Source organism: Telopea speciosissima, chromosome 10 (assembly GCF_018873765.1).
Source record: "Telopea speciosissima isolate NSW1024214 ecotype Mountain lineage chromosome 10, Tspe_v1, whole genome shotgun sequence".
Lineage (NCBI taxonomy): Eukaryota > Viridiplantae > Streptophyta > Magnoliopsida > Proteales > Proteaceae > Telopea > Telopea speciosissima.
The window spans coordinates 45,812,795-45,824,408 of record NC_057925.1 but is presented as its reverse complement, the minus strand read 5'-3'; positions in this window follow the sequence as shown (position 1 = coordinate 45,824,408).

The window sequence follows — 11,614 nt, the reverse complement described above, 5'->3', positions numbered from 1 at the left end:
CAAATTTCGGAGTTCCTCATTGGCTAGCCTGGATAGGGCATCGGCGCGCGTTCTCCTCCCTGGGAACTTGAACCATCTCAAACTTCTCGAAACCCTTGATCAATGCTTGAGCGCGTGCTAGATATGATGCCATCCTCTCATCTTTTGCCTCATACTCTCCATTCACATGATTCACCACGAGCCGGGAGTCGCTCCGGTGGATAGGTGTGTGACTTGGATGGCTTTGGCCACCCGAGTCCTAGTAATGCCTCGTACTCGCTTCATTATTGGATGCTTGGAAGGTGAACCGAAGAGCATATTGGATACGAAATCCCTGGGCTGGTAAGTATGAGCCCGGCCGCTCCCGCCGCATTGCTCGACCCGTCCCACGAATATGTCCCACGATCCGTGATCCTTCTCTTCGGCCCCCTGCTTGTGACTCGATCTCGATCGGGTATACTGCAATGAAATCTGCAAGAGCCTGGCCTTTGATGGCTGTCCTTGGTTGGAACTTGATGTCATGCTCACTTAACTCCACCGCCCATGCTATCAATCGTCCGAGACGTCCGGCTTGTGCAATATCTTCTTCAAGGGTAGGTCTCGTGAGGACCGTGATGGTATGGGCTTGGAAGTATGGTCGTAGCTTCCTGGCTGCCATTACCAATGCATAGGCTACCTTCTCAATCCTAGTGTACCTGGTCTCCTGCATCGATCGTGACATGGCCGACGTAGTAGATGGGCCTCTGGACTTTGTCTTCTTCCTTCAAGAGATCGCGCCGACCGCGACAGGTGGGCGGCCAGTAGAGCCGCAACTCTTCGTTAGGTTCCTGGCCGCCTGCCAGCGGTGGGCTCTCTAGGTACTCCTTCAATTCTCCGAACGCCTTTTGGCACTCTTCCGTCCATGTGAAGTCCTTAGGGCTTCTGGAGGTTCTTCAATGTTTTGAAGAATGGTAAGCACTTATCACCCGATCGTGACACGAACCTGGAAAGGGCGGCGACCCTTCCATTCAACCTCTCGCACTTCCCCGACTGTTCGAGGAGGTGCCATCTCTTGGATGGCCTTGATCTTGGATGGGTTAGCTTCTATTCCACTGACCGAGACCATGAACCCCAGGAATTTTCCGACGTTACACCAAGGCGCACTTTGCAGTGGTTTAGCTTCATCCGGTTCCTCCTCGCATCGTGAATGCTTCCTCTAGGTCGATCAGTGTTGGTTGGTGTGGACGCTTTTCACGAGCATGTCATCCACATATAGCTCCATGTTGCGCCCGATCGCTCCTCGAACATCTTGTTGACCATCCTCCGTAGGTGGCCCCGCATTCTTTAACCCGAACGGCATGACGTTGTAGCAAGAGTTCTCTTTGTCCGTCCGAATGCGGTGTAAGACTCGTCATCCTCATACATGAGGATCTCGGTTGTATCCGGAGTAGGCGTCCATGAAACTCAGCATCTCATGGCCGGCGGTGGCGATCGATCGAGGGTCGATCCGGGCAAGTGGGTACTCATCTTTTGGGCATGCCTTATTCGAGGGCGGTGTAGTCGACACACATCCTCCACTTCCCACTTGGCTTTGGTACCATGACCACGTTGGCAGCCAGGTTGGGAACTTCTCCTTTTGATGAACCCCGATCGGCTTAACTTCTCGACCTCCTCCTTGATTGCCGCTTGTCGGTCAAGGGCGGTTACGCCCGCTTGAATGGGCTTCCCGGTTGGGTCGACATGTAGTCGGTGTTCCACTATAGAACGTGGTATTCCCGGCATGCTCGGAGGTCGACCATGCGAAGACATCCAAGTTCGCTTGGAGGAGGTGTCCAAGCCCTTCTTTCTGTTCCTTGCTTAGCAATGAGCCGACCTGAACGACCTTGGAGGGGTCATCCTGGCCGAGGGGCCATGGGATGAGGTCTTCCACCGCCTTCCCCTTCTCTCTCGCGCTCATCTCTCTCGTCACCGATCATGCTCTCTAGGCAGAGTGCCATTCCACGGTGTTGCCATTATTCTTTTTCATGAAGGTGGCGAGCACTCCCTTGCTTTCTTCTCGATCTCCTCGGACTTCGCCTACCCCATTCTCGATGGGGAACTTCATCTTCGGTGTGAAGTGGTGATATGACTCCTCTAAGGGCTCGCTGATGGTCACCCTAAGAGGCCGTTGAAGGACACCACGAGACTTGACTACCATGAAATTTACCATGATGGTTACTTGTTGAGGGTGTACCCAAAGGTGACGGTAGCTCTATGGTACCTGATGGAGGCGGTGGCACCCGAGAATCCATGGAGATAAGTGGGCTCGGTTTGAGCTGGTCGTCCCCGAACCCGAACCGCCGATAGGCGTCCAAGGAGAGTACGTCCCCGTGTCTATCAGCACTTCCCAATGTGCGATTGGCTACCTCCACTGCACTACCAGGGCATCTTCATGCGGGAAGTTTAGTCCTTCCAAGTCTTCATCCGAGAAGGAGATCACCGCCTCGCCTTGGCTATCTTGTCGGGCTTCTCCGCCACTCCCACGAACCTGGCATGAGCTTTAGCTTTTCGGTGGACTCTTGCCCTGGTCCTCCAAGTATGGTGAGGATGGGAGGTCCCTTGGTGCCACTAGGTTCTCGTGGCATCTCTCCGCTCTTCTCGGGAGGTCTCTCTCTCGACCGTCCTTCTTTCTTCTCGCCTCGGCTCCACTGTCTCCGTCGCGACCTCTATCTCCTTGGCCTCGAGCGGTTGTCACGTCTCCCCTTCACATACTTGTTCAAGCTTCTGCTTTTACCAGCTTGTTCTATCTCTCTCTTCAATTGATAGAACTCCTCTCGTGTCGTGCCCATTCTCTTTGTGGAAGAGACAATATTTGTTAGGGTTTCGCTTCTCTGGCGCCGCTAGCATGGGTCGTGGCCAATGGAGTAGGTCACGGTCCCGGATCTGCATGAGTATCTGGGACTCGGTGGTGTTCATGGTGTGAACTCGGGGTGCTTGCCCTCTCACTTCTCTCTGGCGGCGTCTGTCCTCCTCGATGGGCGGTCGCTTCGCTCTTGTCGCGCTCTGCCTCGACCTCTTACCCTCTTTGCGGTCATCGTGTGCCGCCTCTTGTTGTCCTGTGGCTTGGCCTCGATTATTTTTGTTCTAGCTTGTAGTACCTCGACCATATTTGCAAACTCGTTGCACCGCTCCAGGAGCTCTTTCATAGTCCTGGTCTCATGACGTGCCAGTCCTTGATTAAGTCCAGGTCCCTAATACCTCCCGTTAGGGCTGCATGTCGTGTCTGGTCATCCAAGTCTCGAACCTCCAGGACTCCTTGGTGAACCCGGTAACGTATTCCCGAGAGATTCCCTAGGGTTCTGTACCACGTTTAGTAGATTGACGGTGGTCTTCTTCTCGCTTGACGCTTTGCTTGAAACGGGTGACGAACGTTCACATAGCTCGCAAACGAGCATATAGATCTCGGTCGTAGCCTCGGAGAACCATGATGTGGCTGCTCCCTTAAGGGATGCAGGGAATGCCCGACAGATACCACGTCCGACCCCCATACAGCGTCATCATGCCATTAAAGTAGTTGATGTGGTCATTAGGTCGGTGGTACCACCGTAGAGTTCAAAGGTGGGTAGTCGAAACCGGAAGGTAGTGTGGTGACATTATCTCTGTGAGAAGGGGTGTTGTCCAGGTATGGAATGTGTCTCGCCTTTGGTTTGCTTCTTCAACCCTTCCAGCTTCTCATCCAGGTCGCGGAGTCTTTGATCGAGCTCCTCGTCCCGCGTCTGCCCCCACGCTGGCCGGACGTTCGTCTGCGACCTCGTTCACGCTCTCTCTCGGATGTCCCCTCCCGCCTTGAGTGTTGGTGGGATGGGGAATGGTCACACCGTGATGAATCCCGTCGTGAAGGTGAGGGCTTTCTTCTCTGTAGGTCCGGCTTCGCGTGGTATGTGACTTTCTTCCAGCCGTCCGTCGAACACGACCTCCGACCGATCTCTGCGGGCTAGACACCTCGCCCGGGTGTTGGCGTCCTCCCACGTTCGACCGTGGTGAGAGGTCTCTTGTTCTCCTGGGATGCTGGAAGGCTCCCCAGCGAGTGGGGTTTCTGTCGCGCAAGTCTCTCTGATCTCGCGCCCGGGAGATGATCTCCTAGGGTTTGGCTCTTGTTGAGGTATGGACTCCACCCTTCGCTGGTGAAGTCCTCCGACGGTGAGATGTCGCACGCCGCGCCAGGTATTCTCGAAAGAGTCGTTGTTCATCGAGGATCCGCTGCGTTGCAGTCGCTGATCTCGACCCACGTTGGGAGCATTGGGGTCGTGTGTCACCTCCACCACCACATCGTTGGCCTCGTCATTGTTGGGCTCGGCGATCACGAATCGGTCATTAAGGGGGATCTCCTCCTCCGAGGGACATGGTCCTGGTCGTTGGCTCATGCGGCGAGAGCCCTCTGGGGTGGTGATCCATTCCTTGCTCCGTTGTTGGTGGTGGTAGTCTTCCTTCGTGCCATTGAATGAGTATGGAAGCGAGCTAGTAGTCGTAATGGCTAGCGTCGTTCCCAGACGGCGCCAATCTAGGCGTCAAGAAATCGTCGAGCGGTCTCGAGTACCGTCACCGCAAGTGGACCAAAGGGGTCAATCGTGAGAGAACCGTGTGGTCCCGCCTAGGGCTCTCCGATGCCAAAGTTAGATCTCCCGGCGCAAATAGATGAATAGTGATTATTCAGATGAGTTTAGATATCCCTTGATGGGGTTGCGTACCTTGCCTTTTATAGTAGCATATGGCGGTGTATGGCGGTGTGGAGAGTCCCCGCTTGATGGCGATGGTGCTTGTTGAGTGGATAGAGGCCCTGGGTAACGGACTCTATCCCGATTGGCCATCTCCCGTGAGAGGGAGTGTCCTGGTGGCATCGGGATCCTTGGTGGATAGATACCCGCGTGTGGTGATAACGTCCTCGGCTTGAATCCGCCTGGATGACGTGACCTCTAAGCGCGGCGGTCTAGAGTCCTGGTAGTGACGTGAGTCTTAGCGATACGAAGGGTCGTAGATGGGTGGCCCCCACCTCACGTGCCCACGATGCTTGCTTGGGTGCAGGCCGCGCCTAGGTGAGGCCGCGCCTGGGTGAGGAGGCCGCGCCCTGGTGAGGAGGCCGCGCCCTGGTGAGGAGGCCGCGCCCCGGATGTGTGGCCGCGCCCGAGTAGTGGCCGTCCCCGAGTGGGCCGGGACTCCTTCGTTCCCCTTGGCTAGGGGCGGGTCGCCGTGACACGTGGCGGTCGTTGATTGGCCCAGTGAATATTGGATGTATCAATGCCATATGGAAATATTAAAACCATCCCCAATCCTCCAACATTCTATTTGCTTTAGATAGGCAATACTTTAACAAAAATTATTCCAAAAAATAGGACCTTTTTATAAGTAAAGTAAAGTAAAGGGATCTTTTTTTTAAAGTAGAGGGATCAAAAAGACCATTATTCCAAAAAATATCTACCCTTCAAAATTCTAGCCCATTGAGAAGATTGGTTAGTAAGGAGACACCATAAAAGAAGTTTTAATAACAAAGCTTTATTATGGGTAAGTGTGCTATGAAAACCCAGACCTCCTAGGGATTTAGGACTATAAATAGAAGACCAAGAAACAAAGGACCATTTATGTTTAGAATTATCAATATCTTTCCAAAAGTCAGAATTCATATAATCAAGCCTCTTACATAATTTATTAGGAAGAAGAAAGCAAGACATCTAAGAAGTAGGAAAGGAATTATGAAGTGATTTAATTAAAATAGATTTATCAGATTGAGAAATTAAAGGAATTTTTCACATACCAAACTTTAACTCTATTAAAGATTTGATTCCATAAAGTTTCATTCATTTGAATACTCCAAAGAAATGCTACACCAAGAAGTCTACAGCTTGGATGGTTATATTGATTTGATAAGGTCTTTGGTTTCTTGTCATCTCATGTAAGCAAACACAACTTTGCTAAGTATACTTTCTCCAACTATATAGGGGTGCCAATTTGGAGGCTGAAGCCGCTGAATAGAAAAGCTTGACCAAAACTAACCAGATGAACCAACAAATACAAGTTGCAAAAAAACATATAGCAAAAGGGTTGGAACAGATCTGTCGCTTCTTCATTCCTGCAACCCAAGGAGTTCGACTCCATGATAATCCAGACTGCTCCGACTGCTCTGACAACAGTGGTTGTGTCTTCCTCAAGCTCTATACTTCTCAATGTGCAGGCTCTGTTATCGAAAAGAAAGCTCTAAGCTCTTTTGTTTTTTGGTAGAAGAAAGCTCTAAGCTAGAAGCTAGAAGAAAATCGGATTCATTAGTTTGAATCTAGAAAGCTGCAAAGCAGAACGGATTTATTAGTTTGAATCTCACAAGATCAAGATCGCACAAGCCGAAGATTGATGAGAAGGAGTCAAAATACACCGGAGAAGTATTTTCGAAGTCGGTGTTCCGACTAATTTCATTACTCCGGGGGGGAGGGTGAGCGGAGGATTTTGCACGACATGGGAGTGTGTTACGATGACATGGATCTCTCACTATGGATCCACAATGAATAAATTACGGTCAACATTGGAATGGATGGTGATAAGATGATTGTGTTGGATTTAATGAAATATGGTAAAACGAAGGAGGAAGACACCGAGGATTTTCCATTCACCATTTCGACACGTTCGTCAAAGGGTTTTATGTTCGTAAGGCTTAACAAGAAAAAGGTTTAGGATTTGAGGGATTTTCAGGGTGCACAGTAGTCTCTTAGTTCTTCATTTTGAGAGATCGGATGGTTAGTCTTGACCCCATCTGAGGGATTGTCATAGTTTCAGATATCTTCTATGGATAGTTTTATGTGTAAGACATGGAATTTTGACCCCATCTGAGGGATTTTCATAGGTTCAAAAACAAAAAAAAACAAAAAAAAAAAAGAACCCCAGAGAAATAGAGAATGCCATAATTTCTAGAATGACCTCACTTTCTCTATAAAGAGAAATGAATGAGGTCATTGAAAGGAGGTCGTCATTCTCAGGAGAAAAAGTTTGAAAAAAAGGGAGAATAGAGAAAAGTATTGGGAAGAGAAAAGTATTGGGAAAAGAGGAAGGCAAGTCTGAGACATGGAAGTTGAGTACCTTCATGGAGCCAGAGGAAACCAAAGCTGAGTTTCTTCTTCTATCTTCTTTTTGCCTTCTACTTCCCCATCAATCATTCAACCCCTCAACCGAACCCATCTACCTTAACTGAAACCACCTGCAACCCATCTCTTCCTTCCGTTTTCTGAAACCTCCAAAAATGAAACCCATCATCACCAAATCCTTGTAGCAGCAAGTCTCCATCATTCTCCCACTATTTGAATCTACTGAAACCACCGAACCCCATCATCTCCATGGCCACCAATCTCACTTCTGCTCTTCGTCCCAGTCAAATCGTCAATGACTGAACCCATAAGCCACTTTTGCTATTTAAACCCTTGCGAGCTGATCTTTGCTGTTCTCCAGAGTATCAGATTCAAAAGAGAAGAACTAACTTGGGAGAAGCTGTGATGTGGAAAAAGTAACCTGACACTTACCCAATGACTTGGGCAGATCATAGCCTTTTCCATTGAGAGTCATTAGTCTCTCTCCTTCCGTGAGAGACATTTAAGGGTCTTTAGACCCTTATCTAGGTGGCAGCTCATATTTTCCCCACTTACCCTCTTATGAGGGTACTAGGATACTACTTTAGGGTTTACCTACGAAATCCAGTTCGTACAAGAACAAATCCCCCTAGCTGGTGGTGTCGGGGTAAGATTTTCATGCATTGTACCTACAAGCATATATACGCGTTTCATGGCACATCCTTAGGCAATGTCTGTGGTTCCACATCACGCTTTCACTTTGGAAATATTCCCAACACTCAAGCCCAACTTGCCTCTGATACCATTGAAGTGCCACGAATCTAGCCCCACCAATGGCACGATATTTTTCGCTTTGGCAGGTGGGCCTCATGACTTTAAAACACATAATGCCAAGTAAGGGAGGCTATATCATATGTACATATTCCATGACACATTCCTAGGCAATGTGGGAATTTTCGTGGTTCTACATACATGCTTCCACTATGGATATATTTAAAGGATTTCTTCAAGAATCAAGACTTATAGGCTTGTGTTTGTGAAGAACATCTTGGCTTCTACCATATTGTTTGAGGTAACAATACAAGATGGTTATATTCTCAGCATACAAACAATACTAGTGGGATGACATTAAGAAGAGGCGTTAGATGAAAGACCACTGGTTTTATTACAACAATGGTCTCTTGATGGTAAGGATATATTCTGTAAATACTATGGCTGTAGGGGAGTCACTAATGGTCTGACTTAGATCATTCGCACAAATTAGCTTAGCCCGAAACACACTAACAAGCTAATCGGATTTGAAAATCAAAACTGAAATCAATTGACTATCAGTCAATTGGTTTAATGCCTCTTATCGGTATTAATTATTAATCTTTGTCAATATCTCCGCGGACCAAAAAAATTTTCTCTAAACTTTAATTAGCGCTTTAAACTAAGTTCCTATAGGTTTATATGCAATATCTTTTTAATACTTTTAATCAATAATAATAACAACCAATGATTAAGTATATATACAAGGGAAGAAAAAGCGGACAATATTAGACTATAGATTCTAGAATGCACCCTCATACATAATGAAATGTGGAGCCCACACTGTTTCTCTCCTGTTCTGAATTCTAACTCATGTGAGTCCTATGTGGATGATTCCATCCTCTACATTGCCATTGATATGGTATGCAGATTCCTCCCCACACTGGCACGTGGGGAACCCTTTCTCTATAAATAATTAAAATAATAAAAAATATTGGTTTGTATGGGGGTTTTATCGGTTTTGATCTATTCGATAAGTTTTGGTCAGTCTTATAAGTGCAATTAGGACAGACCAAAACTGATTGATACTTAATATTAACATCAAAGCTAAATGGTTGATTTGGTTCAAGTAGGGTTTAGACATCAATATCAACAGTAAAGCCATCACTAAAAATGATCAATACAGAGCATCATTCAAGCAGCTAAAAAACTGATTTCAAGAAAAGGACATTCTTCATACTGCAGGGGTGAGGACTATTGGGCATAATTCAAGAAGTGAGGAACTAGGGGATTGGGATTACAAGGGATTCTTAGATCTAAGACTGAGTATAGAGATTAAAAATAGTGTATTCATGTATCTAATATTATTCATAGGGATCGATCACAAAAGGAACCACAACGGAAATCATTGAGACATATATTCCATCTCACATTTAAAATCAATCATAGAGAAAGAAAAAAAAATATAGAGACTAGATTTAAAAGATTGATCAAGAAAATACGAAATAGAGATTACATAGATTGCACATTTATCTCAAGCTTAAGAAATCAATCAAGAATGCAAATAAGAAATGATCAATAGAAACCATTCGGTCACCTTAGATCTAAAAGGTTGGTCAAGAAAGAAAGAGAACTAAAGATCAGTGATTCGTTTCAGACCTAAAAGAACTACCAAATCAAAGATTGGATTCAAGATACATGCAAGGAAAAGGCCTTAGATATTCACATTTCAAATTCAAAATTAAGTGCGCATGTCAAAAGATGAACATAAACTACAAGAACTTTCAGATCAATCATGATTCAACAAGAATTTAAAGAGGGATCTAAGATAAAAGCTATACCTGAAACTGCAGAAACACGATTGACTCTAATGCTTGTTTTTCTTGATTCCAGCGCAGCAACACACGATCGATTTAGGTGCAAGGGGATAATGTTTATTATTATAGACCAAAAACTAAGTAAAATTATAGATCAAAAGAGAACAAGATCGAGAATGGATTAGACACATAAAAATTCAAAAAATATTAGAGCAATGCCAACGATCCAGGTTGCTCCGGCCTTTGATGTCGTCGATTCAGGTCGCTCTGATCATCCAATGCTGCCTCCGTCACTTCCGTTCTTAGATTCCCAATATCTCTCCCTAATTCTAGATCTGCTCTCGTTCTCTCTTTGATTCCCAAAAAATCCCGAAGATTGAAACCCTAATCGCTTCTATTTTTTTTCTTCTTCCCCTCTCTCCTCTCTGAAACGAAAAGAATCTAAAAGTGATCGATCCCCTTCTCTCTCCCCTTCGTTTCCCTTCTATATTTTCTTTTTTTTTTTTTTTTTTTCGTTTTGACTGATTTTTGTCCTTATGTTTTGACCGGATTACCCCCAAGTTAAGATCCCCTTCCATTTCTCTCCTCTCTATCAAATTGAAAAGACCCAAATGCCCTTCTAATTGGATTTCAACTTATTAAGGCTGGTTTGGGCTTGGATTGGTTCAATTTTGCATTTAATTAATTTTTTTGATTCCATGGATTATTTGGTCGACGGATATGATCTAGGTTAGTTCGGGGGTGCAGGATTAGTTTAAAAATGACCAGAATGCCCCTGGGTGTTCTATGGCTTTTGAAAACCCTAAGGGCAAAATTGGGGTGTCTGCAGACGCATTTTAAAGCAGTGAGATCTACTTGCCAGGGTGGACAATATCGTGCCATCGATGTGACCGGGTGAGTGACACTTCATTGGTATCAGATGTAGGTTGTTTTTGAGTGTTAAAAATATATTCGCAGTAGAAATGTGGATATACAACCACGAAAAATTCATCATGGAATGTGCATATATGTTATGTCCTTCCTTACTTCACAAGATGTTTTTTAAAGAAAATAAAATAAATTAACTTCACAAAGTTTCATCTCCATGAGAATAGGTTGGGAATTTAGCTACATATGGTGATCAAGGGAGCACAGCTATAGTCGATCTTCATGGCAGCAACGGTAGCAATGGTGATCTCAAAGTTTCCAAGTAGAAACCCTAAGACCCTCTCTCATCTCTTAGATGCATGAGTATCGTATTCCCTCTCCTCTCTTGCTCTCGGTGGGTGGATAGATCTTCAATCTATATTTTAACCCCCTTTTTAATGAGTCCCTTTTCCTCCGTGAGAAAATGTGAGATGAGTTTTTTAAATTAGAAAAAAATAAAGATAAAGGAGAATCGGATTGAAATAGGAGAGCAAAAGAAAGAGAGAGAGGTTTACGTATGAGATGAGGATGAGAGATGGAGAGATGATGGGGTGATTTTTAAATAAGAAAAAGAAAAAGATAATGGAGTTGGAATAGGAAACTAAAAGAGAGAGGTAGACTAAGTATAAGATGGAGATGAGAGAGAGATGGGGAGATGATGAGATGAGTTTTAAAATTAGAAAAAAGAAAGAGATAATGGAGAATAATTATGAAGTGATGATTGAAAAGACAGATAAATAGGACATTTAAATCTTTCATCTTTCTAAATTACACTCACGTCCATTTTCTATAATGCATTCTCAAGCTGCCCCCTTTAGCATCAAATATCTGCAAATTCCAATATCTTTATAATAACCAATAATTCAAGTATTTTAGTGCAATAAATTATAATTATTGGATAATAGCTGCTAAATTAAATAAGAAATACAAATATAAATGCAACTCGATCAGAGGCCCACCTACCAAAACCTACAATATTGAGCCATCGATGGGGTCGGATTCGTGGCACTTCATTGGTATCAGAACCAATTGGGTTTGACTGTCGGGAACATATCCACGGTAAAAATATGAATCTTGAACCACAGAAAATCCATCATCTCA